The sequence below is a fragment of the Amblyomma mixtum genome, chromosome 8 (genome assembly GCF_055824585.1).
Source record: "Amblyomma mixtum isolate Tamu chromosome 8, ASM5582458v1, whole genome shotgun sequence".
NCBI lineage: Eukaryota > Metazoa > Arthropoda > Arachnida > Ixodida > Ixodidae > Amblyomma > Amblyomma mixtum.
Genome location: NC_143019.1, coordinates 90,861,075 through 90,888,249, shown reverse-complemented (window position 1 = coordinate 90,888,249; position 27,175 = coordinate 90,861,075). Strand labels below are relative to the sequence as shown.

The 27,175-nt window shown below is 46.2% G+C and overlaps 1 pseudogene across 1 annotated transcript; it reads right to left on the bottom strand.

Annotated features, from left to right (window-relative positions):
- Window positions 1-2,898: 2,898 nt before the first annotated feature.
- LOC149333475 (uncharacterized) lies at window positions 2,899-23,298 on the bottom strand (annotated as a pseudogene). Its single transcript, XR_016284938.1, has 6 exons — window positions 23,208-23,298; window positions 22,699-22,865; window positions 19,741-19,895; window positions 14,209-14,273; window positions 12,999-13,091; window positions 2,899-3,086 (listed from the first exon to the last, which is right to left on the bottom strand). The product of XR_016284938.1 is annotated as an uncharacterized LOC149333475 (transcript).
- Window positions 23,299-27,175: the final 3,877 nt, after the last annotated feature.

The following is a 27,175-nucleotide window of genomic DNA, read 5'->3' as shown; positions in this document are numbered from 1 at the left end:
TGAAGTCTGACCGCGGATTTGACATGACATTGCGAAGCTCAAGTTCAAGTTCAAGTTTATTTTCCTTTCTTACAAAGGAGGAGCCGGGACTAAAAGCTGTGGTAACAGCTTTACTGAAGGTTCCGACTCCTTGAGACAGTGGCAGTTCAGAAGGAAGGCGAGGGTTACATAATTTACATCAATTAATAATGCCATGGGTATGCGATGCAGATCCACATTTACGCTAAGCGCGAACACACATGCAAAAAAAAAATCGCGATATACACATGTACTCAAAGCAAATGTTATAAATAACTAGAATATACAGTATAGATGTCCCAAACTTTGGACAAGGAAATTCATGTCTGCTTCTTTCACCGACTGAAATTGTCTTGGCAGTAGTCACGGATATTGTGTTTTGAATTTCTGGTAATATCAAAATTGTCATGGATTAGTTTGTTTACCAAGACGGGAAGGTTGTAACTTAAGGACTGGTTCATAGAGTAAGTTCTTGGTGTTGGAGTGATCTCAAGTTTCTTTGTATCTAGTGTTACGGCAGCTGTTATTTTCTCTCAGTTGTCCAAGTACAGTGAAGGCATTATCACGTTGTTGTGAAGAGTATTTATAGCATAATAGAAGCGTGTAAAAGTATAACGCGAAGATTGGAAGGATATCATACTTTATAAAGATATTTCTTGTTGGGAAAAGGAATGGCACATTTGCTATGGACCGCACGGCTTTTTCTGCAGCAAATGCAATCTATGAAGATTTGTTACCCCTGTTGTTCCCCAAACCAAGCTCCAGTATTGGATATGAGTTAGTGCTAACGCGTTGTAGAGCAACATCTTTACCCTTAGTGGAAAAATATGTCTAAAGCGACCAAGTATACCTAGAGCTGAGGAAACTTTCGAACAAATGTGTTCTATGTGCGCATTCCAAGTTAGGTTGTGAGAAAAGATAACTCCCAGTGTTTTTACAGAAGTCACAAGCTCTAGTGGTTGGCTGTTTAAGGCTATTTTGAGAGGCCTAGATATTTTCTTTCCCTTAGGGAGGTATAACAGAATTTGTGTTTTTGACGGATTTATGCGCAAGAAGTTTGCATCTGCCCATGAGTGCAGTTTATTAAGGGCTTCGCTTGTTTTGCGTTCAACAAGCTAACCTGCAGAACCACCGCTTCATTCATGTACATGTCGTTGTTCAACTAAGAAGGCGTTGTCAGGCTCTCGGGGCTAAGACGACCGCAGACGCTGTCTTCTCAATAAAAGTAAATAAATTATTCAAAGGAGCTCCATGTTCTGTGCTAGTTACAAGAAATGGTGGAGCTCTGTATATGTAAAAGGCGTTTCAGCATTTGTAGCAATAGAAGCTTTCGTTTCGGTGCATGATGCGCTTGTGCGTTCGATCGCCTTGCCTGGAGATGCTTTAGCGCCGGGGTACTCACCTCGATGGGCGGTTGTTCGCGTGCAACCAGTTTGCATCCTGCGAAGGTACCCATGTCAGGTTTTCGATCACTTGAGAGAAAGTGTATTTCTTCGAGCACTTGCAATAAGCGACCCTGATTACCGGCATAAGTTTTTCCTCTTGAGCCGATATGGCTGAAACCTGGTCGTGTGAAACTCGCCACGCCCGTTTTTTGCATGACTGGCATGAATTTCTGTAATAATGCGATGCGACGACATTTCGTTGGTTGTCGCGCTGGCGTCGTTTTTTTGTCTAGGGCGATAAACAGACTCTGGCTTATACTGCCCACATTCAGCCATTTTTTGATTAAGCTGATATCACTTGATTGCACTTTTTGTTGCCTGCAAATTGTGAGTGTGCTTCAAAAAATTGGACAAATTGAGGGGCCGCGTGCAAGAAGACCGGGGTTTCTATCCCGGGGCACGGAAGCTCAACAACGTGTCAAAAAAACTGAAATCCGCGTGTCGATGGAATTTCATAACCAGGTCTGGGGTGCGGCGTGATGTCGATGACCAGAACCGACACTGCTCTCCCTGACCAGAACAGGAATTGGCCACCGTGGTGTAGTGTTTGGCCACGACTTTCTATGCGACAAAGAAAACTAATTAGAAGGCAAGTTAGATTAGGCAAGTCAGAAGAAAGTTACGTGGACCCATGAGGCTAAGAAGTTTAGGGGCCTAGAGGGTGGATAGGCAGCTGGCACAGGACAGGGTTAATTAGATAGATAAGAGAGAGGCCTTTTGTCCCGCAGTGGCCATATCCAGAGTGATGAAGTTGACGACGACGTGGTCGATTATCTCGCAACACAATCACAGGAAATGAAGCTCAAGCGACACCTGCCCTGAATCCCCTTAGGTACGCGGATTATTTACCCTTATACAATGCCCTCCTCCGCGTTCTTCCGTTTCATTCTGCAATCCCTCCTTCTTTGGCCTGTTCTCATATATAAGCGTAAAACATACTTTCCTTAGTTATCTCTAACGGCTGGCCTTCATTCTCCGGTGCGCTTTTTTTTACTGAAGTTTCCTTGGTGTTAGCGTTGATGCACCCTGGTGTTTCTGGTGTTTCTTTTGCTCCCGTGCGGTGGCGCCACACACATCCGGAAAATACGGATTAACGATTTATCTTGTACCTTCAGACTGGCACACTGTTTTGAAGGTGTAATGGAAACTTTTTCTGACATTGTATGGTTACTGTCAGTTCATGCCAAGCAGAAAATACAACATAAATTGATTTCTTTTGTTGCACTAGTAACCATAATATATACTTGGTGTCCGCTCATGGAAAAAAACCTAGCCTACGCAGAGCTTTTTATTGTAAGAGGGCACTCAGTGAAGGCCATAGTATAAACAAAGTACATTATCTCCTAATTGTGAGGAAGCTTGCAAACTTGTTAAAATAGCGGTGCGATTCTGTGCAAAGTGTTCAGGCGGACGATATCAAAGCGTATTACAAACAATCAGTAATCGTAGGAGGGTTTATGGACGCATCTCTTGCAGTTCCATATTATGGCTTTGGAGGAACGTTTGGGCATATTCCTGGTCCTCGCATCAGAGTCACGTCGCCATCAGCGTAATCATCAATCTTATCAGAGCATTTGTCATACTCCACGGGATCCGCGTCGGGATTTGTGAGAAGGTAGTATTCTGGAAAAAAAAACGAAAAAAAACAAGTCGGTCTTACAATCTGCTGTAGTACTTTGAAGGTAGTGGCAGTAGGTGCCTCGGTACGATTTATTATTCACTCACTGAGATTAAGACAAGCGGTTAATATAAGTACTTCTAAAACCCACGCTGTCGTGACAAAGACAGAGCCGTGCGTGCTGTAGAATGGCTTTGTCAATAACAGTTGTTCCTTTGATATGTAATATTTCATTCACATCACCGCAAGAAAATTAGCGAACCGTACGAAGCCTTAACGCCACTAGATGAATTTAAACCTTCCTTTTGGCAGCACAATGACCTAATGAATCGTGCTGGGCCTTCGGATAGCAAAAATTGCCTGCGCTTACCTTCATGATAATACGAGCGATCAGCGAGAGGTAATTATTGAAATGAGTAACACAACAACGCCACTGTCACCTATCTGCCGCCGAATGAATGATATGACTTTGACTGATTGGGTGGATACATAGATCAGGGCAAGCGTATGCAGCATCACAATTTGTATTCGCTCCTCCGGTTGGACCTGAGGTCGTGAGATTAGAGACCAGGAAGGGTTGTCTTCTGACACGTAAGAACGAAGACATACGAAGCAAATTCGCAGTGTTTATATTAATGCCGGTGGTGAAATAAGGATTCTTAAATTAAAAGTGTGACATTACAAACTTTTAGTCCTGATTGTATTAAATTTAATACGAATAAATAGCAGAAAATCAAGACTTGTCTGTTTTCGTAACCCCCATAAAGATGTACCAAGTGTAGGTTCCATATATTTGCACACCTCGTACTGCGCTTTGTGTTCTTGTCAGCCTATAGTTAGCGTCCCGTTGGTTAGGTATCTTGGTATATACATAGACAGGGATTTGGCATGGAATACTCCGATGACTCACATTTATAAGAAACTCAGAAGTGTGGCGTGTCTGTTGTTTAATTTGCGAACGATGATGCCATTTTCTATTAGAAAATTAGTCGCACAGGCTCTGGGGTATACAGTCTTAAGATGCGGTATGTGTTGTTTTTTAACTGCTCTTTCAAATGGAAATGTCGGGTGAACAGGATTTTGAAAAACATATCCACAAGCGTTCTCTACTTGCTGCAGGAAAATTTGCTCAACAGTGTCTTTACCGCAGCCGGTTTGCCTTCTTTTGACAATCTTTTTCAACAAATTGCAGTACTGAAATATTTTTGGAACAGCACATAGAGGTCCATAAATACGAAACCGGTACCGTTGAGGCAAGTTCATCGTTATCATAAACGGAAAGTGTGCACTCACTACGGCTGAGCAACTAGACAATATTACGTGCCAGCTATCTTTAACGAATTACCGCTCTCCGCTTTGAATTACCGGTCCGTTTATTCTCTTCAACCATCCGCAAAAAACTGCGTGTTGCTGTTCAAGCGTTAGAGAACCTTTAACATGTACAAAAATCTAATCAGTGCTTTTTCATAGTGTTCTGTGCGAAATTTTCGGTCTTTATATTTACTTGATTTTTGATGACGAAGAAGTGCCCGCGCGGCAGCGGGACTGCTCTCGCCGAGCGCGCGCTTCCTGTTGGTGCTGTTGGAACGACTGACTGTCGGTGAACGCCGTTCCGCGCTTTGTGCTTTGTGCCGTGCTTTGTGCTTTGTGCCCGAAAAACCCATTACAATTGGTGGAGGTGGACTCTGATCCCGTCCTGGAGCTGAGAAACGGCACCGTTACCACCCAAATGCCGAGAGACACAGCCCGGCCGCCACCGCCGCCGCCATCTGTACCGCCAGCACCTGTTATCTGCGCTGGCATGCCTCGGCAGCGAGACCCAGCTGTCTTCAGCGGCACAGGTGACAGTGATGTCGAAGATTGGCTGGCGTCCTACGAGCGGGTAAGCACGCACAACCGCTGGGACGATACCATGAAGCTTAACAACGTTATATTCCACCTTGCTGACGTCGCCAACCTCTGGTTCTGTAACCATGAAGCAGACATAACCACCTCGTCGGCTTTCAAAACGAGGTTTGCCGAGGTATTTGACCGTCCTGGTGTGCGCAAGCTCCGCGCTGAACAGCGCTTGCGTGAGTGGGCGCAGGAGCCAGGTGAGACGTTCACCAGCTACGTGGAAGACGTCGTAGACCTGTGCAAGCGCGTGAACTCTGAAATGTCTGAAGCTGATGAGATCCGGCACATTATGTAAGGCATCGACGAGGACGCCTTTCAAATGCTTCTTGCCAGGCAGCCGGATACCGTTGCCTCTGTCATCAGCTTGTGCCAGAGCTACGAGGAGCTCCGCAAGCAACGCGTCCTCGCTCGTCGCCCTATGCGGCAGGCCGAGGTACTATCTGAGGATGCCGTGGTCGCTGGAGAGCCTCAGGTCATGCAGGAGGTGAAGCGGTTTATCCGCGAAGAAGTTGCACGTCAACTCGCGCTCGAGCATGCGCCCCCAGCTCAGTCGCCAGCACTTCCGCTGGCCTTTCAGCAGACCATCCAGGCACAGGTCGCAGACGCCCTGCAGATCGCGGATGCCGTGCCAACCGTCCCTCAGCAGGCAGCGGCTGTCCCGCTTACCTACGCCGCCGTCCTGTCCCGCCCGGCTTCTCATACAACGGGCAATTTCTCCGACGCCACAGCAGCTCCGCCGCCTTCGTCACCACGACCTGTCCGGTCGCATCGGGTTCCCACTCCACCATCGTTGCTGCACATGGCGTCGGTCTCCCTTCCCTACGGTCGCCCATGACGCACTCGCGGCAACAGGCCCATTTGTTTTGCCTGTGGCATTGCCGGACATGTCGCTGGCTACTGCCGCAATCACTCCTATTATCCGCCTACTGACGTCATGACGCCATCAGCATACGGACCTTACACGCAGCACTACCGCATGCAGCCTAGTTCGCCACCATTTTCGTTCAGAACTGACAACCAGTCCGCAACGCCGCACCGCTCCCATTCTCCGCGGCGCCGTTCCATCTCCCCGATGCGCCGCCGCCTCAGCCCCAGTGAAGCGTAAAACTAGTGAGCGCAGTCACCGAGGCAAGAGCTGCGCCTTCGGCGAACTTTACAAGGCCTCGGACGTACCCCGTCAACGTCGTTGATGTAGTAGTAGACGGTGTTGCAACGTGTGCCTTGATTGACACCGGAGCAGCCGTATCAGTTATACGTAGACGCGAAATTTTGCCGCCGCATCAAGAAAGTTCTGACGCCATTCCCTGGTGTTTTACTGCGTACTGCTGCCGCCCAGCAAATTCAGCCGCTCGCCGCTAAGACTGCACGAGTTGCTATCCAAGACGTCATCTACGCAATTGAGTTCGTTGTACTCTTTTCCTGCTCGCATGACGTCATTCTTGGGTGGGACTTTCTGTCGGAACACTCTGCTGTCGTCGACTGCGCCCGTGCTGAAGTCACACTCTCTGTCCTACCCGACGACTCCACTGCCGAAAACGCTGAGCATCCGGACAAACTTCTCCTTTCCCATGATGTCGAACTTCCTGCTTCCTCGTCCGTGGTAGTCTCTCTGTCCTGTGTCTCTCCAGCCGACCCACCCGACACACCTGTACTCTTTACTCCCTCGGAATTCTTCATTCGCCGCAGGAGCCTACCGCTTCCCTTCGCTGTCCTCACGATGACTTCCGGAACCGCAACTATGCTCATCAGCAATCATCTGCCCTCTCCTTTGACTCTGCTTCGTGGTGAATGCATTGGGTACGTAGCATCGGCTGAATTCCTACAAGCCGTTGACGACGCCGAGACCACTCCTACACCGTCGCTCGATGCTCTCACTCCGGCTCCCCTGTGACACCGACCACCCTTTGATGTCCTCTACAGTGCTATCGATGGAGACCTTCATTCGGCGTGCCGTGACCAGCTGTTCGCCCTTTTGTGCGAATTTCGTTCGTCTTTTGATGCGTTCCAAACTCCACTTGGCCGTGCTTCCGCTGTCACACATACCATCGATACTGGTACCCATCCTCCTCGGCGCCAGCGACCATATCGCGTGTCAGCTGCGGAGCGTCGCGTCATCACCGAGCAAGTGGACGACATGCTAGAGCACGGGATTATACAGCCCTCGAAGAGCCCATGGTCCTCCCCACTCGTTCGCGTTCGAAAGAGAGACGGCTCTATCCGATTTTGTGTGGATTATCGACAGCTGAACACTGTAACCCGGAAGGACGTTTATCCTCTGCCACGCATAGATGACGCCCTCGATTGCCTACAAGGAGCACAATTTTTTCGTCACTCGATCTGAGATCTGGTTATTGGCAAATACCCATGGCCGAAGATGATAGCGCAAAAACAGCATTCGTCATGCCTGATGGGTTATATGTTTTTAACGTAATGCCATTTGGGCTTTCTAATGCCCCTGCTACATTCGAAACAATGATGGACAATGTCTTGCGTGGCCTCCGCTGGAAGACGTGCCTCTGCTACCTTGACGACGTCGTCGTGTTTTCGGCCGACTTTTCGACTTACTGACTCGCCTGCGCCAAGTGCTCACTTGCCTCACCATCGCAGGGCTGCAATTAAATTTGAAAAAATGCCATTTCGGAGCTCGCTAACTGACAATCCTCGGTCATGTCGTCTCTAAACACGGCACACTTCCGGATCCCGCAAAACTTCGTGCAGTCGCCGAATTTCCGAAGCCGTCCACGCCCAAAGAGCTGCGAAGTTTTATCGGCCTATGCTCATATTTTCGGCGCTTCATCTGGAATTTCGCCACCATCATTTAACCTTTGACGCGACTTCAAGCCCAAAATTCGTTGTCGTCGTGGTGCTCCAAATGTGATGATGCTTTCGCTACAATGCGCCGGCTCCTTACTTCACCACCCATACTTCGCTATTACGACCCGAACGCTGCAACCGAGATCCACATGGATGCTAGTGGCATTGACATTGGTGCTGTGCTTGCACAACGGAAGCCTGGGTTTCATGAGTATGTCGTCGCCTATGCCGGGCCGCACACTGTCTAAAGCCGAGGTCAATTACTCCGTGTCCGAAAAAGAATGTTTGGCCATTTTGTGGGCCATAACCAAATTTCGACCATATCTCTATGGCCGCCCCTTCGACGTAGTCACCGACCACAATGCTTTATGCTGGCTGTCGTCCTTGAAGGATCCATCCGGCCGGCTTGATCGTTGGGCACTGCGACTTCAGGAGTACGACATTCGAGTCATCTGCCGTTCCGGACGCAAGAACTCTGACGCCGACGCCCTCTCCCGCTCACCGCTACTTGCCAACGATGCGACCCTCTCTAAGATTGACCCCGTGCTCTCTTCGTTACGCCCTCCAAACATGCATCTGGAGCAGCGCAAAGACGCCTGGGCAACCTCTCTCGTGCACCTCCTCTCCGGCCGCACTACGTCAGCGCCCTCCCGCTCGCTTTTTCGTCAAGCCCGCCACTTCACTCTGCAAGACGGTCTTCTTTATCGCCGGAATTAATGCCAGATGGTCGAAAATGGCTGCTTGTCATCCCTTGCCACTTACGCGCTGAAGTCTGCGCATCTTTTCATGCCGAACCTCAGAACGCTCATGCTGGTCTCTTAAAAACATACACGCGCCTTCGGCCCCGGTACTACTGGAGCGGCATGTATACTTTTCTACGAAAGTATAGTCGCTCATGCCTTGACTGCCAACGCGCAAGTCACCACCGCAGCACCTTTCCGGGCCATTGCAGCCTTTACCTTGCCCTGCCCGTCCGTTTGATCGTGCGGGCATCGACCTTTATGGGCCTCTCCCGCCTTCTACTTCTGGTCACCGCTGGATTGTCGTCGCCGTCGACCATCTTACGCACTATGCCGAGACGTCCGCTCTTCCGGCGGCTACAGCCAGAGAAGTCGCTTTCTTCATTCTTCGTAACCTTGTTCTTCGCCACGGTGCTCCCCGCGAACTTCTCAGCGATCTTGGCCGCGTCTTTTTATCAGACGTTGTTCAGGCGCTTCTACAAGAATGTCGCGTAGTTCACAGAACAAGCACGGCGTACCATCCTCAGACGAACGGGCTGACCGAAAGGTTTAATCGGACGCTCGGTGACATGCTCACTATGTATGCCACTCCCGACCACTCTAACTGTGGCCTCGTACTCCCATTTGTGACGTACGCCTATAATACCGCCGTCCAGTCTACTACAGGGTTTTCGCCATTCTTCCTCATTTATGTACGCGAACCTACCTCCTTGATTGACACCATTCACCCCTACCAACGCATCTGACTGCTCGCCTGCTTCTGAAATCGCCAAGTACGCTGAAGAATGCCGCCAACTAGCCCGATCCCTCACGTGTGACGATCAACATCGTCAGAAAGAACGGTGTGATTCTGGTAAACCCTTTACCCACCTACCTGCCGGCTCCCTTGTTTGGCTCTGGGTCCCTTCTGGTCCTCCTGGCCTGTCGTTCAAGTTCCTCACCAAATATCATGGCCCCTACCGTGTTGTCTGTCAGAGTTCCCCCGTGAACTACGTTGTGGAACCTTTGACACCCTCCTCTGACCACCGCCGCCGTGGCCGTAAAACCGTTCACATCAGCCGTCTCAAACCTTACCACGACGCCGGGATGTGTACCACGCCGTGAGTCGCCAGGATGGCGCCTACTTCGCCGGGGGCCATTGTGATGACGAAGAAGTACCCGCGTGGCAGCGCGCGCTTCCTGTTGGTGCTGTTAGAACGACTGACTGTCGGTGAACGCCGCTCCGCGCTTTGTGCTTTGTGCCGTGCTGTGCTTTGGGCCCGAAAAACCCATTACACTTTTAATTTATTTTGCCTCTAATGGATCTCTGATGTAGCGCCAAGATTGCCGCGGCGGCCGCTTGTCGCCGCAAAAGCCCCCTTGAGGCTTTGGCGCTTCCGTTTAATGTATGTTCGGATTATACTGAATAAAGATTATTATTATTATTATTATTACTATTATTATTTTAACCCTCGCGTTACCTCTTGCAAAGCCGCAGCATAGACGGCAGTTGTGCCATTGCCGACCATATATCACATTACGATATCAGGAGAGGATGTGTCGCAATAGGAAGGACACAGATTGTAGGGATTGTGTTTTGTAGCCGGTCAAAGATAGACGGATTTCATTCAGTGCTCGTAGCAATTAACTGAATGAGTAAACAGAGATAGGTGCCGATAATGGTGGTAATAGGTATCCTTCCAAACCGATGGCACAAGGGTCAGCGCCGTTTAAAAAAAAAAGAAAAAAAAACATTCTGCACTTTTGTGCTACTATATTCCAACATTCCCAGCTGAGCTTTAATGAGCAGTCGTCGCTAGTTTCGACGCGTAGCGCATAACATAAATAAAGAAACCGGCGTCTACCCTGATGTAGGTGGCTTCACAGTTTTGTCTGGACTTTTTACTTTGCCTGTGGGATGGCTGTATAAAAGCTCCATATCAATTGGGCGCCGGAGACCAGCTTATCAATCCCAGATAATGTCATGTGTTTTCTTTGTTCGGGAAAAATGTGATGACGCACTTCCAAGACTATGCCGAGCGCGGAGACCGTCTCTCACTTCGAGGAGGTGAGGGCCCACGCACTGTTCACTCAGAACGCGCTTGACAACGCTGCAATACGGCAGTGCACAAGTTTAACACCGCGTTTTTTTCTCATATTTCGTTGTCGTTTTTAAATCATATAAAAAAAAAACATAGGATGCTTGTTCCCAGAAAAAACTGTATCGGTTGTTTCGTAATACCCAGCAATTTAAAAGCACGCATGGGGCTGTAAAATGAATATCTGATGTTTTCATAATTAACCTTCGCTAATTAACCAGTCAAGTCGATAGAAACTACACTGAGGAACGGCACACGATGAGAAATATTATTTCATTGCCATCACTCTTCACTATATTTTAAATCCTTGGGCGAAGTTACGTGAAACGCCCTGTATAGTTGAGGAAGGCAAAAACGGAACATTGCTTGTTCCACATCCTGGCCGGGCACCGGCTAAAGTGTGAGTATCTTAGGATAAGAAGTGCTGAATTTGTTCATTCACACCCCATCGAAATGGAACGCATCCTATATTCATTTATTTGCATAGATTAATTTATTCCTCTGGATGCAGCGACGGCTTAGAGGTGGAGCATCCGCCTCGCGTCCAAGAGGACCGGTGTTCGAATGCCTGAGCCGCGCCATTCCCCACCGGGTTAAAAAAAAAGCTCCACGTGTCGATCGAATTGAATACCTAGACCTGTGGTGCGGCGTTATGTCGGTGAAGAAGATATGTAAAAAGGGATGGGCGAGACGGTTCCACTCGAGCTCCCCTATTTGGAAAACGTGCTGGGGAGACATCATGGCATGTGGGCAATTTTGAAGAGGGCCGGTTCTCCGGAAATTGTGGCTACGCACCGGTCAACTTGGCTACCGAATAGGCTACCCTTACGGCATGTAGTCAAAGATGTATCAGAAACTGTCTAAGATGATATGATAGAGGCCTCTTAAGGTCAACAGCGACAATACCTCACTACAGGCTTGGCTGCATAGGGCTAATTTTTCTTCCCGGTCATTCCGTACCCTACCCATGCCCTACCCCATAGTAGTCACCCTACTGAAAAAAAGCTGAATGATGCAATCATCTTATTCAGTCTTTGTCACCCATCTGCCATACAGGTTGAATGATATTCTAAAAAGCGTTTGTATGAGAAATGTACAATTTTGTAATGAGGCATGACACATGATGCCATTTCATTGACATTCCTGTATGGAGTTTTTGCATACCACAGCTTTTATCAGTAGGGTAGGCAGAACAGTATTTGCAGGACACTACACCTGGATGGAGGAAGCCAATCTATAGGCAAGCCGCGGCAACACTCATAAGCTCATCATGCAAAATCTTAGCAACGCCTTGACGCCATTTCAAAAGGTCACAAGTGATGTCTCTGTCTTTTTTGAAAAATTACAACGAAAAACTTCTAAACATTTAAAACATGTCACCACATGCTCCGATTTACTTCATCATCATTGTCATGCTGACAAAATGAGACATTGCTGCACGCATGTACGGCCTTTGTCAAAAGCAACCAGGCTGCATGTTTTTCTTCTCAGTCGTATATTAAAGCTATTATGCCAGCCCTCAAGCTCTACATTTCTCTATGGTAAGGATAACCCCTGTTCTCACCTTCAAAGAACATTTTGATCTTTAGGGAAGCCGTGAGGGCTCTGTTAAACGAATGAGAAGCAAACCATGAAGCCTGGTTACTTTTGAAAAAGACTGTACTTATGTTATGTTCCCCCGTTCTTGTTACTCTTTCACATCCCTTCATGCCTTTTCCTCAGTGCAGTGTAACCAGTTGAAGCGCCCTTCAGATTAACCCCTCACCAGTTTTGTAGAGCTGCCATGGTGGCTCATTGGCAATGGCGCTGTGCTCTGACCCGAAAGACGCGGGTTCGATTCTGTCCGCGGCGGTGGAATTTGGATGGAGGCGAAGTTCTAGAGGCCCGTGTGCTGCATGGTGTGCGTGCACGTGAAAGAACCCCAGGTGGTCGAAATTTCCGGAGCTCTTCACTGCGGCGTCTCTCATAGCCTCAGTCGCTTTGGAACGTTAAACCCCATAAACCAAACCAACCAAATCTACCCTCTTATCCTTTCTGGAGCCGCCGCGGTGTGGCTAAGTGGTTAGCGTGCTCGGCTGCTGGGGCGAAAGCGGTTGGTTTGATCCCGGCCACGGTGGTCGAAGTTTGATGGAGGCCGAATTATAGTGGCCGGTCACTGTGCGATGCCAGTGCACGTTAAAAAAACCCCAGGTCGTCGAAATTTCTGGAGCTCTTAACTACTACATCCCCACAGCATGAGTGGACTTGGGAACTTAAACCTCCATAAACCATAAAGCATCTTCTCCCTACTCTCCCTTTCACACCTCTTCAAGAAGAGGATCTGGTTAGTAATCCTCCCAGATAATGCAGTGTGTTGAGCTTTAAATGCGGAGACAGCATGGGTGCTTACCGGTCTCACCGTTCGTAGAGCAGTTGCAGTGCACGACAAAACATTGGTCTCCGTTGATGTAGTCCAGTGTCAGCTGGTAGACGGCGTCAGAATCTGATAAACGATAAGCGAGAAATTTTTCCCAGACTGCAACGTTCGTACAAATGGGCTTAGGGCCACGATTTCAAAGAAACAGGAAGCTTAGTTTCGGCTTGCCTTCCTGCGGGGAAAACGAGTAAGTAATGTGATTCCTGCTAGCTGTCTTTCCTATTGACTGAAAAATATTTTCGCCGGCTACTCTATCAGTTGTGTGTTGAACACTACCGCCTGATCTTGTCTTTATATTCAATTGCAGTTAGCATTAGGTTTATTTTTTTTAACAGAAATCATGAGAAAAAGAAAGGAAGAACGGACTAAAGCTTTAAATTCTTCGATGTACAGAGAGAGGAGTAAACTTTCGAGACAGCGACGCGCTTCCTTTAAATGCATCCTTGAACCCTCAAAGGTGGCTTCACTGCCAGGACGGGCGGGTAATTTGCGTTCTCGATTTACACCGCTTGCCTAACGCTGGAAAATATGCTTAGCTTCAAATCCGGGCTTTTTCGTGTGGTGCTTGGTTCAAACCTCGAGACAAGACTGCCTTTTCTAAAACCTGCAATAGTCCTCTGACCGTTCGCGCCTGGAGTCAAATGCCTTGAGTACATGGACACCAGTTTGTCCGAAGAGATCTTTCTAGTTGAGCTATGCCGTTCATCAGGCGGGACACACTCATCTCCTGCTTTTTCTAACAGCCTTCACTGATGAATGAATCAGCTGCCCAAGAATTTCGTTCGCGTTCCTTGGTATTTGTTTGTGCTGCTTATATCTTCATTATGTAGAGCATTATTACTGACCGGAAATCCGCTAATATAAGATGGTTTTCGCAGTCACAGATTTCGTTTTGAATACTGAAGTTCTCTGAATGATGATCACCTCCGACATGCCAGCGTGTCTTAGTAAAATTACCTCTGATATGCGAGCCCGACTTGGGAAACTTCTTAGCATAAATGGTTAGTGTCTCCTCTTTCAACTTCGCAGGATTCACAGTAGCCACTGGCCTTCCTGTATTTTGTCTAGATTTCATAATTGTAGGAAGATAAGATGCGCACTCTTAAAAAGCAGCAAAGACCATCACATATCTAGGATTACTACACCGTACTGAAGGATTCACCATTCTCCTTCCTTCACTTACAGTTTGCGCATGCGATGTTAATCACTGTATTGTTAGCCACTTCAAAGGTGCATGTTTCGTTGATTCTGAAACAAAAACAACGTTGAAACAAGTAATAATATTTTAGCGTTCAGAACCCTTCAGTCTACACACTGAAACAATGGATTTACACAGACTGCGTTTAACGGTTGAACCGAGAGTAAATATGTTTCCGAATTAAGTAGTGATGACAAAACCGTCAGAAGAAGAGGGCGCTTCGCCTCCTTGCTGTTACGAAGAAGAAATTTTCCTTGATTCCGAAGGCATTCATCTGGGAATGAAAACATGGTCAAATGCCTATGACTCACGTTCTTGTGCTGCTTGTAGAATGTAGAACATCCATAGGGCGATGACGAACACTCAACCTCACGTCTAAAGCCACTGATTAATAAGGGAGTGATCGGCATCGCTTGACCCTCCTGCGTCCCGCAGACCCTTGTGCCCGATACGACTAGTAATTCTTAATCGGAATTCATTACCTTTGCATGAAACGATGCACAACGAAGAGTGTGTCTTGCATGGGTGGGCATATGCAATTTTATTTTGCCCCGTTTACAATCGGCGTTTTTTTTGCCATGTTTTAGTCCTAGCGTTGGGAATTTCAGCATTTGTGGTGTATTGTACAGCCCCTGCCAAAAGAATACAGTTCAAGGAGTTCGCTTCTAAGATGTCTAGAGGGGATCCTTATAATAGCAGGCAATCCGAAGCTTAGGACGACTGAGGAGTCGAGGCCGTTTATCGCTCGAGAGGCGACGGTAGCCGAGTATGCATAACCAGGCACGCTGAAGGCCTCGTATAGTCAAACGCCCTGTGTTGTATACTTTTACGGGTAGTGTGCGTCTGTGGATCACAAAATTGCAAAGAACGAAATTTGGACGGGGAGCTTAAAATTTAAGCGTTCTGCCTCCCACATAGTGTTTTGTAACGATGCCGGTTATACAATTTTTTTCCTCATTTTGTTAAGCTGCGGCAGTTTCAGAGCATCTTTCGGATTTATTCTGTTCTTTTATTTATTTTAGCAGGATTACGAATGAAGCCTTCGAGTTTGACGACTAATTTTATTGAGCAAGCGCTAATCAATTAGCTAGCCCGTGTAGTGATTAGAAGGGCAGTTAATTGATGACTTTTCGCAGATCTTGCAGTCTAGGCTCTGTTTCTCGTACTAGACTAGGCTCCGTCTTGGCTAAGTCACGACAGAATTCTTGAGAAATGTTGCAGAGTATGCGATGGATAATGTATGGGGTCATGGACGTCCTCTGGTGGCTTGTGAATGCAAGTTTGCAACGCTAGGCAGCGACACAATCACACAATTACCCCTTTTCGCCCTCTGAACTATTGCTTCAAATATTCTTTTTTCCCAAGAAGAGTAACGGACTGGAATCGGCTAACGAACTACGAAATTTTACTGCAATCTGTGGCACCATTTACTAGAAGTCTAAGTTTTCTATAATTTCTGCTTTGTTGTTGCATTTCGTTCTACTTGCTCATCAGGTTTAAATATTTTTGTTCCTGAGTGGTTGGAATAGTTCCCCTACGCATAACTTCCTCTGTTTATTGCCGACGAGCGGTTGTTCATTATGTGCCTTATTGATTATATGCCTGTTCATTATGTGCATTATTGTTCATTGATCATTATACGCATGTGCAACTAAACTTAACGCCTATAATCTTCGTTTGCTTTTCAAGGAAACGAAGATATAGGCTGCGCGAAGGACAGTAAGGCACCCGAGATTTCTGAAGCCTGGCAAATTGCTAGATACGGTGCGGAAAAATGTGTTAGCGAGGCATCAATTCACCTCTATCAGAAGGAACTTGACTTTTTCGGTTGATAAGATTGTGTACTTTTGCTTTGGGCGTTAAGTTTGGTTGCGCATGCGTTGCTCTTGAAGGAAGGTCGTTTTTCGTCCAATAAATCAGTTGTGAGTCTACGCTCGTCCTGTCTGCATCTTTTCTGTGTCCTGTCTCCTGCGTAGTTTTATGTCTTCAGATTGACTCTTGTACTCGGAATTTTTTTTTTGTATTCGTTTACCTACGCTCCTAAAATTTCTTGTGGGATGGCAGTATTCGTAACTAAAAAAAATTTTCAAACCTAAATTTCAACACAAGCGCTTGCGTTATAAATACATCTATGCCTAATAATTTTGAATAGCTGTATAGATCGTCCATACTTGAATATACACACTTTTTAGACATCCATTGTCCTCAGAAATTTTTTCAAAAAGCATTATAAAACACATCAACCATAAGAACTGCAAGCGAATCCACTTTCCTTATATTATTGAAATTACTCTGGGATGTTAGCCAGCACTTGCTCTGAGGTGTTATGGAGAGGGTTATTGATCTGTAGCGAGTCGTAAAACAAGTTTACCTAACGAAAGCAGCAGCGCTGACTTACGAATGCAAATCTTGAAAAAATTCTCGAGAGAACTGTCCATAACACGCGAAGCACTCATTGATAAAAATAGGAGAGCGTCTTGTTGCAGTTTTTTTTATCATCAGGGAGCATCCAGAAAAGAAATTCGATTTTCGAAAAGCCACGGAACGAGAAGACGAAATGTTGTGCTTATTTCTTGCGTATCGCATTGTCTTGAAGCGATTCGCCCAAGTGAGGCTTTGTTTACCAATTAAGTACGCTACAGAGCTCATGCCCAATTGAAGTGCATTTACCAAACTGAACAAAATAAAATTCGGGGGGCACTTTGACTGCCTAAAGTGCGTAGAGGCTAAAGCGTTCTCCGCACCACTTTCGCTGCTTCTGTGGCACTGGTGGCGTCACATATAATTGAGTACTAATTCCTAAGTGATGACAAATCAGTAATTAATGGTTAATTACTGATTAATGTCTGAATACTAATTAACTTCTAAGCTTCGCCTTTAGGAGTGCAACGCGACAGCGTGTTGTAGCGCTCCCAGGGAGTCCACAGAACGCCACCACCCGTTCGGTTCGATGCCTTGCCCTTTGAACGCAACGCTTTTTGAGGAAAGGAAATGGCGCAGTAATTCTCTGCCATCTCGGTGGACACCTGAACCGCACCGTAGAGGAAGGGAGGAAGTGGGAGTGAAAGAAGACAAACAGAACCCGTAATGAAGAAAATGAAAATTGTATTTGAGGAAAGCAAATTACGCAGTAACTGTCTCACATATCTCGGTGGACACCTAAACCTCGCCGGAAGGGAAGGGAGGAGGATGGTAGTGAGCGAAGACACCGTATTCATTAGGCGAGCCTTTGTTCATTCCAAACCTTCGAGCTGGCATGGCGGAGTGGATAGCATGCTCGTCTCGCACGCCGAAGACCGGGGTTCGATTCCCGAGCTCGACGAATTTCCTACTCGATTTTATTTATTTATAAGACCTGACTAGAAAATTTAATTAGGCTAATTGGGTAATTAAGCAATTAACTAAGCTCAGTCCCACTTGGAGCACCACTACGGTTACTAGCCAAAGTACAATTGGCCCCGTTTGAAATTCGGGCACTGTGACGTCACGACCGTTTCGACCAATTGAAAAGCGTGACATTTCTGTCGACAACGGCTGCTTACAACGATGAGACATTAAAGGCTTTCGCCTTAATAAACGTTTATTTATTAAGTTGCAAGGTATGGGGTAAATTTCATATTGTGGGGTTTGAGGTCCCGAAGCCACACATATGCTACGAGAGACGCTGTTGTTCATAGCTCCAGACTAATTTTGAGCACCTGAGGGTCTTTAACTCGCAGTGACCGCGCACAGGACACGAGCACCTTTTGCATTTACCAACATTCTTAGTGTTTGTGCTAGTTTATGAGTGACGTCAAAACACTGGACAGTGCTCACGTATACCTGCAAAGAGTGAATCTAGGTGTTTCACGGATTATACTGCCACGTGTTACCCGAATTGTCATAGGGCACAAACAAAACTGTGGCATAAACAGCCAATGTCAATCGCGCAGAAGCGCTGTTAGAATCTGCGTCCCTTTGCAAAGAGTTTATAGCAAGGAAATGAAAAATAGGAGCTGAACGCCGACACAGTAATTAAGCGCAGAACACAGAAAAACCCAAAAGTTGTGTCGTCACGCGATCGAAGGTGACACTTTTCGGCCTTCTGCTATGATTATAGTAGCCGTAAGCTATAATAGCTGCCGCGAGCGAAACGCCCCATCGTAATACGGCTGCAGTGCAGCTTTGATAGCGTCTGGAGGACAAACACACGCCTGGCGTTGTCCACAGGTGGGAGGAGGAGAGCATATTCTTTCGGCAGCCAACTACAAGAGCTTGCGCTGGCGGCACAGCGAGGGGCGCTGGTGGCGCCCCTACAGGGATTGTCGCGTAGGGTGCCTAGGAGGATGTGCTGACGCAAGGGGCACCAGAGCGTAAGTGTGACGAGACGTCGCTGATGTCAGTGGCACGGTGCCTAGGTGTGCGCCAGGCTTTTGTATATACTCATGCGCAAGAGTTCACTGTTGTCGTGCTTGAAGGATTCTTTTCCCAAAATCCGGTAGCGCAGCCCCAGGAAATGGTGAGAGCCAGCACATACCACTTGGAAACAGGTTTCTCACAGAAGGGTGAACGTTTGGGCAAGTTTCTGTGGACGACCATATGGCGAGAACGCGCAAAAGTGGGCGACAACAATGAAGCGTTGCTGTTTTTCACTATGCCAGATCGGAGCTCCTAAAGTTTGCTATTTTAAACGCCAACAATTTTTTAAGGAATATTTGCTTTAAAAAGTGAGTATGTTAGAAGGCTAAAAAATTCTTTTCGATGGTAAGCTATATTTGGCGACAATTACAGGAAGCCCTCTTTAACCATGGGCTAATACAGTGGTCACTTACCTCTCTCTGCCTTTCTGCCCATTTACGGCAAAGTACAGCAAGCCTGCTGCCGGATATACTGATAATAAAATGCCGTTAGCTTGTAATATTTTGTTGGAAAACTTTTTATTTCTGCAGCCGAAGTTAGTTTTAGGACTTACACTAGCCAAATTAGGCAAGACCTCGTCTTCTCGGCATTCCCATGTGGAAGAACAGCCGTTTTCAGAAATATCTTACACGGTGGTGCCAGCTTTCCTTCTCGGTAATAATGAGAAACCCTGTGCAGCGAAGCGATCGCGAGAGATGAAGAAGCCTACCAGGTGTCTTGCAGCCCGAGAGACTCATGCGCAGCCCTCGCTATGTTGGAGGGAACCGAAAGCGCCGCGTGGGTTGCGTAATCTGTGCGCCTTTCGGTTTCGTGCGGAGCCATGCGGAGTAATGGCGTCGTCCTTAAGCACGGCGCGGAACCAGTTCTAAACAGCGAGGGGATTACACGAGGGGATTACTTTGCCTTCCGAGTGACGCTGCGCCCGTATGATTATGTTTGACCAAGAGGACATTGTGCATCGCAACGATGTTCAGTGCCTGCAATGCGCTACTCCGGTACTACAAAGTATTTCAATCTTACGTCTGCTCTAGACCACGAGATAGCGTGTTTTTTCGCCTCCCCTGCACACACGCTTAACTTTTCTGCAGAGCTCCCTGACGGCTTGCGAAGGCAACTTACGGCGTGGCATTTCCGCTGGTGGTCGTGTAAACGAAGTCATACTCAGCTGTGGTGCCATCTTGGGATAGCTAGGTTCTGTCGTACCTCTCGCAGTAGGTAGGAGGCTCGGGGTCCGAAGTGACTTGAACGTCAAACAATGTAAAATCTGACAGTACCTGCGGCAATACGAACATTTTATTAGCTGATAACGCCAGGTATGCAAGCCACAAATCTGACCCCGTGCAATCTCATGAAATTTTTACTAAATCGCCTCTATAAAACCAGCTTTTCTTTGAATTCTCTTGTGGGGAACAATGCCTGATAATGCAGTTGATTTTCAATTAAATTGTCTCAAAATACCGCCAAAAAAGAGATAGTACCTACAAACAATGTAAAATGGAGTCCAGCACAAATCGAATACTCTTCCGTGTTTTCATTATTATTATGCGTAACACTGAAAGCTTATGAATGATGCATGCATGTTTTAAATTTCATTATTTATTTATTTATTTACTCTCAGGGCAGAAGCATTACAGAGAGCAGTGGGTGATACACAACAAAAACAGAACAGGTAACGCAGCACTACAATTTAAAATCGGTTACAGCATTCTTAAAGAAGTCGCCGTTTGTACTGGAGGCGATGGAAGCGGGAAACAAGCGTGTCTTAGTATATGCATTCTGTACAAGTTTATTTTTGTTGCTTACCGCGTGAGAGTGCGACAGGAGATTCGCTGTCTAAGCTGGCTTTACATTGGCATCTCCCCGACCATATGTTATTTTCGGTGAACAACAAAAGCATAAAAGTTGAAGAGAGACTAGCATGCGCATATTATGTAGGCTTTAATGTAGTTCCTGGAAAACAGCTTTGCTGAAAGCGCCCATTCCGTGCTCTCTCGCGCTATGCTCTTCGTTTGACGTTTGACGTTTCGAGACTAAGGTGCTTCATATAACAAATAGGCGGCCTTTATAGAATACTGCTAAGTGCTAACTACCAGACTTGTTAACTAATTTTGAATAATTACCTTTCTAACTATTGCTGCTAGGCTCCTTAATAACTGGGAGGCGTGTAGCACACCTAAACTAATATCCATATCAGTTTTTAGACTTTCAAAAATGCGGCCCAACAAATTTTAGCTATTTCGACGTGTTACGTGCACTGGAGGCGGTTGCTTTGTCTTCTTCTGCAAGCTTCTAGAAAGCACCTGTATTTTGGCGCGATGTAGTCAAAGTCCTCTTATAGAAACATCGGCAAGTACCCTGAGGTTTTCCCTCCCTTATTTTCTTTGCAATTAGGTGCACTGTGATGCATTACTACGGTCGTAAAGAATGCTTAGATTAGCACTTTTCTCAATGAAAAAGCCCGTTCTTAAAGGGGCGCTGAAAGCGGCTCTATTGAAGATGCGGTATGCAAGGGATGTTAAAGTACGCCGCTGCACGAATATTGCCCAGCAAAAATTTTTTTGTTGCGTTTTGTAGACGCTCAGTTATCTGTAGTGAAAATTTGAATTCCAACGTCGTCCTGCCTTTCCCTCTCCTCTCGTCACTTTTTGCACACTGGAAGGGCAACGCTCCTCCGCAGGCCCCACCTCCGTGGGCGGAGCTTCCAGACCCTCCGGACCTAAGCGGCTTATTCGCGCCGTCATGGTAGCTGCCCGACGTTGGAAGGAATTTAACCAATAGCCACCTGTCAACTCGTATACGCAGGTGCGAGTGACGGAGGAGGGTGCGAGCATGAAAATTGGCCGAGAAGTGCTCGACAACACTCACGCCTGATAGTGGGTCCTATGATATGTGCAGAAGTGTATTATTTGGCTCACGTTTTCATGACACACAGTGCAGTGTTTTGCGGAGATTATCTGCTCTTTTTGGAAGGTGTTCCAGAGCTCCTTTAATAACTGCTTAGAAACTTGCGTTGAAACACCCTGTACAAGCCAGACTTTGAACAGCAATCACGGGCCATATTCTCTAACTGTACATTGTCCATTTGTCCAATTGGCCCCTCTGTGCTTTGCCAATTTCAAGGAACTTTCTATCGTCCGTGGGAAGCGACCGGGCCGTTGTATGGTTGGCGACCAGACCTCATAATTGGCTGTCATCGGCGGCGATGTGCATCCAACGGTAGCCACTGGTCAGGTGTATCGCAGCGCTCTTTCAACAGCAAGCGGCCGGTCCTCACCATTATCCGCAATTATCTGCGATATTCTGCTAACAGTGACGTCTGGTCGCTAACCACCCAATGATCAATTGCTTCGCGCAGACACTTCAAAGCAGCGAGTATGTCTCAGTGACCATTGATAGAGGATCAAGTGGGCAAGTGCACAAAGAACAGGTCATGAAATACGACACTCTGGACGGTTCCATAGCTATCATATGGCTGTTCATATCTTTTCCTAAACACGCTAAAAAGCATGCAGAAGGTCACTGATAACCTCGAATAAATTCATGTAATATGTGAAGGATGTTTTGTAACACCTTAAAAGGAAGGTACCAGTGTTAGAAAAAATAACTTCACCTAATGTAGCTAAGTAGACCCTGAAACGTTTGGACCTGACAAACCAAATGTATGCCTTAAGTATAATCTATTTGTATCTTCAGACGGCCACGAGTACCTTATCCCATGTCATGACAGGGTCGCTAAAAAATACAGCGGCCCGCTTTCGTCTACACTGCCTTACCACTTTCAGTTTTCAGAAAGTGTTTTCAGCAGGCAGAAAAGTTAGATCCGTACAGTTATTAAAGAAATGCATGCCACATAAAACTTTAGAGGCAGGAAAACCCTTGGGGATCGGAGCTGAATAAAACTTTATGCCACAGTCTCAAGAAAAACAATGTTCACTGCTGTTCATATTCTCGTTCAGCATTCCCTTGGGGGATATGTACCATAATAATCATATGAATTCATATAAAAAACACAGGTTCGAGCGATATATTGAGTCAGTGCTTAAAGGCGCAGAGGACACTATTTGCCGCTACTCTTACCTGAGTCGCGTCGCAGTCCTGGAGACTTTCCTGGCAGTCTTGTGCACGGACGCAAGGAACACCTAACATAGATGTTAGTGTCATCCCCAAAATGACCAAGAGGCCAGAATGCATGGCCGAATCCATTCCAAAGGTTCTGAGAGAGACGACGAAATGATGGTTTTCTTCTGAAAAAAGAAAAAGCGTCTCAATTTCCTTAGCGAAACAACCATCAAAAAGAGTTTTCATATTCTGTAAAGGTAATTGCCCAGACCCTAGGAAAAACACACCGCGTAAAGGGCTTGACAGCTGAGTAATATTCCAAAGTTACTTCGCAGTGTTAAATTTGAACTGTGCACGTAAACGCTCATACATTTTATTCCGCCCGCAAAATTCTAATTTAAGGGAAGCGGAAAAGGGCCTCGAATGAATCTTAACGCCAACAATAATTCCCACCAAATCTCCTTCATTGCTCCCCTCAGGTTCAGATGAAACCAAACCGTTTCACAGACGGCAGAAGTAATACGCACCACGAGGTAACTTTGCCTGGCGCAGTCGTTCTATCAAATGTGGTTTTGGCACTGTAGCTGCTCCACATTTAAAGCAAAGGTTGGGAGCTTCTTCCTCCAGCCCACCTCATGCTCCAACGCAGCTGGCACTTGTTTTTACCTGCACGGCAACACAGCGTGAAAAAAAAGTGAGAACGGTACTAGTTTTCCGAATCAGGTGCACTCAGAAATCTAGCCTTGGGCATACCAAAACACACTATTTCCAACCGCTTCCTAGTACGCTGGACGTTTATACTCTTTTTCTTTGTTGAATAACTGCACATACCAGCGTTATCTGCCGCGGCCAGCCTAGCAATGACGTTTGAGTAACTACTGGTTGGGGTTTGAAGGACAGGGGAAAATTTTTGCAAAGTAAACTGGCATGCACGTACTATGCTGTCGCAGTTTAGCAGAACGGCGATACCTTGGCGTGGAATTCACGATCAATAACATAGCTTAAAACTCAGTGACATTCTTCAGCACTGACTGATTGAATGACTGATTATTAATTTAATAGATACTAGATCCGAGGTGAAGGCACAAAAGACAATACCTTTTAACAGACGAGGCCCGCCATCCATGCTTTGTTCGGGAGGGTGGTAGTTGTAGTAATAGAGCTTAATGAGAGGTACAAATTCAAGATTCAGCTATTACGAGGTAATCAAAAGGTCCGATCACAATGCGGACCTGGCAATGAGTATTGTAAGCACGACAAACACAGTCCTGATGAGGAGCATCAATTTCAACATAAAATCGGCGAGAAAGCATAGACCAGGTAATGATAAGAGAGTTGTATTTAAGAAGACATACATGTATGTTATAGTAACAGAGTGGTTTAGAAGAGAAGGGAAGCGTCGTAGGAGACATCAGAGGGACAGGTGGATGGATAAGATTAGGAACTCTGCAAGCATGAGGCACTTCCTTGCTGTGTCAGGTAAAAGCAGCGCTAAATTTAACGCAAATCACACACAAACACGGACAGGACGGATGCTGACTCCAACTGTGTTTATTGAGGGCCACATATTGCACATATATAGACCGAAGAAGGTGAACGCATGCGCATTTCAGATACTGCGAAAAAAAAAGCACCCCACAGAAGAAACCTATTCATATCCCGCAGTTTTTGCAGTCTATCTTGACTTCCTCGCAGGGAGATAGAAGTGGTGCTGACGTACATGTCGCCTCTCTTTTTGATAAAAAAGGCTTCTGCAGTTTACGAGCTAATCTATCTTGATTTCTAGCAAGAATTTTGATCTCCCCAAGTCGCGGTTCACAGTTATTTTTTTCAATTTCATTGGTGGAAGAGCGTCAATGGGTCGTTATGTTTTCAAACTAATCTGATGCGTTTCCTAATGATCTTTTCTGTTCCCTAGCATGTTCAATGACCCATCATCCAGTTTGACTCACGTTTACCTTGCCACATGTAAGAGCGATATCGCATACCACTCTTAGACCTTAATGTACTGCTGAAGGTCCCTTTGCCGTTCACGTTGTAGGCTGCCACATAAATGCTGAGCGGTACAATACCCTGGGCTATATGTCTGACCTGCTGCTCAAAAAATAATCCGGCGATTCTTGCCGCATCAGGCCCTCATCCACATAGCGCTAGCTGTTTGTATATGATTAGCTGTTCTAAAGAACTTCCGTGATATTTGCGTGGCTCACCTCTGGAAAGAAGCGATTCTGCATACCACAGACTACGATACAAGCCACTTGTTTGATCACATATATATGACAGCATATTTCAAAACCTCAAGCAGAGAATGACTTGTCGTAGCCATTGACCGCAATAATAAAACGCAGGCAACTAAAAGGCAACAACTTTAAATACAAATCATCAGAGGTAGCATAAATTCACCACGTAATATTATCGCATCAGGCCTCTTCACAGTACCAGTAAAAAGAAAGAGCGTTAATTAATTCCTTCAGGAAATCGATCTGTCAATCTCTGTCCTTCTTTACTCTTTTTACTTTTTTAATCACTGTGCGTTGCAGTGCCCTCTCAACTGGTCTAGAGACAAAAATATTAATCTAACTCAAGTACTGACACGTTTCTTTGGCGAAGGACACAAACACCGCCTGGAATTAAAATGTTTACACAAAACTGCAAGTAGCGCATTAGATGGTCGAAATTAGGCTCACAGAGGAAAAAACCTTGCGGATTGGATAGCAGTAGGTACATACGATAGTTGTTCATTTCAATACTGCACGTCTCTTCAGTGGTGTTCTAATCAAGGATGACTGCGAACCAAAGAGATAATGCGCCACCAATATATTGAGGCATCGCAATCACCGCATAAGTAAACGTGGGTGGTCCTAATCTTTCGAAAGTGCGGAGGCACCTAACGACCGTACGAGTGATAATTTGTCTTTTCTAGAGAAGTGAATGGTCGCTAGCCTGCAGTAATAAACAAAGAACACAAATAATGAAACGTAGAAAGCTACGCTGCTTATTGCATCTCTTACAGAAGCCCCGCTATGGTTGTCGATCGAAAATAAGAACAGAAAATCAAAGAGAGGCCGATAGATACATTAGAATGTTTGGACTATGTTCTTTCGAGCTGCTCTCAACTTTAATAGTGCTGTTGGTACTCTAGGTGTTGGCTTCCACCGCTGACACTGTTGGCACGCCTTACCATTGTGCTTGATTTAGCCGGGTAGAAGTGGGCAGTATCACCCACATGTAGTTATGTAGTTCTGTGAATCATCCTCATGAAACCATTTTCTCCGACGTACGGATAATGGTGCCAAAGATGCAGAAGCCCTTTTCCCATCCGAGTGCCACCACAGGAAGGCTTACAGCCTTTTGTCGTGCTTCATTTCATTGTGGAAGCACATTTATTTTTCAAGCGAATAAGCAGTACCATCGTTTGAAAACGTCGTGCTACTACGCGTAGTTGCTTGTTGCGGTGTTTTATCAGGCTTAATAATTCGGGTTCTATGTGTTCGGAATGTATGAACGTCCTGTGAATGATGGGTCTCGGGAAGCTACCACATTTGGAGTCATTTCACAACGATGAATGGAGTGAAAGAGAGCGGGTGGAACTTAATTTTTTTAGTGCCTAATGAAAAGGCTTCAAACTGAGCTACGGAAAGCCGTTAACTGGCTTCTTCTTAATTGTGCTGTAATGATGGGACCAAATCTTGCTACTTACATGATGTATGCCGTTGTTCTTCGTTACTCCGGTCTAGATGTTTAGAAAAAAGCACTTAATCATGTTGACAAATAGGTCCCTGGAATTGCTTTTTGAATGTAGATTGCGTTAACGGGAGAGTGCCACAGGTTAGTTTTTCTTAGTGATTTTATGGATGCAGAATGTCGACAACCTCAGGTACAGCAGCTGGCAGTGTGTGAAACTGCTGTTCACTTCAGGCTGCGCCTTTCAAGCCATGCTGTCTTGAACACTACATGTGCGGTAGTAATGTGCACCAGGTGTATGGATGGGAAAACTTTATTTTCGTCGGAAAGCATCTGCGTACGATTCTGTGCTAGTTGGCGGCGACCCATCGTTGACGGCGACCTTGGTGGCACACTCCACGACCCTGATCTGGTGGACCGGGTCTAAAATTCTAGTATTCTTAAAAGCCAATATACACTTTGCTTTGGAGGGCCAGCGTTCGGTTTTGAACTGTATATACGAGCCGATACCAATGGGAATGCCCATCTAACCGCCTCTTTTTAACGTCTGGTGCTTTCGACTCGCCCGCTACAAAATTGACAGTTGCGTACAAGAAATATATTTCCCACCGGATATCAAAAAGTGTATTTCGTAAAGAAAAATTAACCTTCGTTTGTGTTCACAATTATTTGGCGTTTATTTTATTTTGAGCTTTTGGACGTAACCAAGAATTATTTATCGAAAGCTCTTCAACCCATTGTTCGATTCCTCAGTACAAGTACCTGGCGCCGGCACATTAGTTCAAAACTTTCCATTAGTGTCCTATTTTGC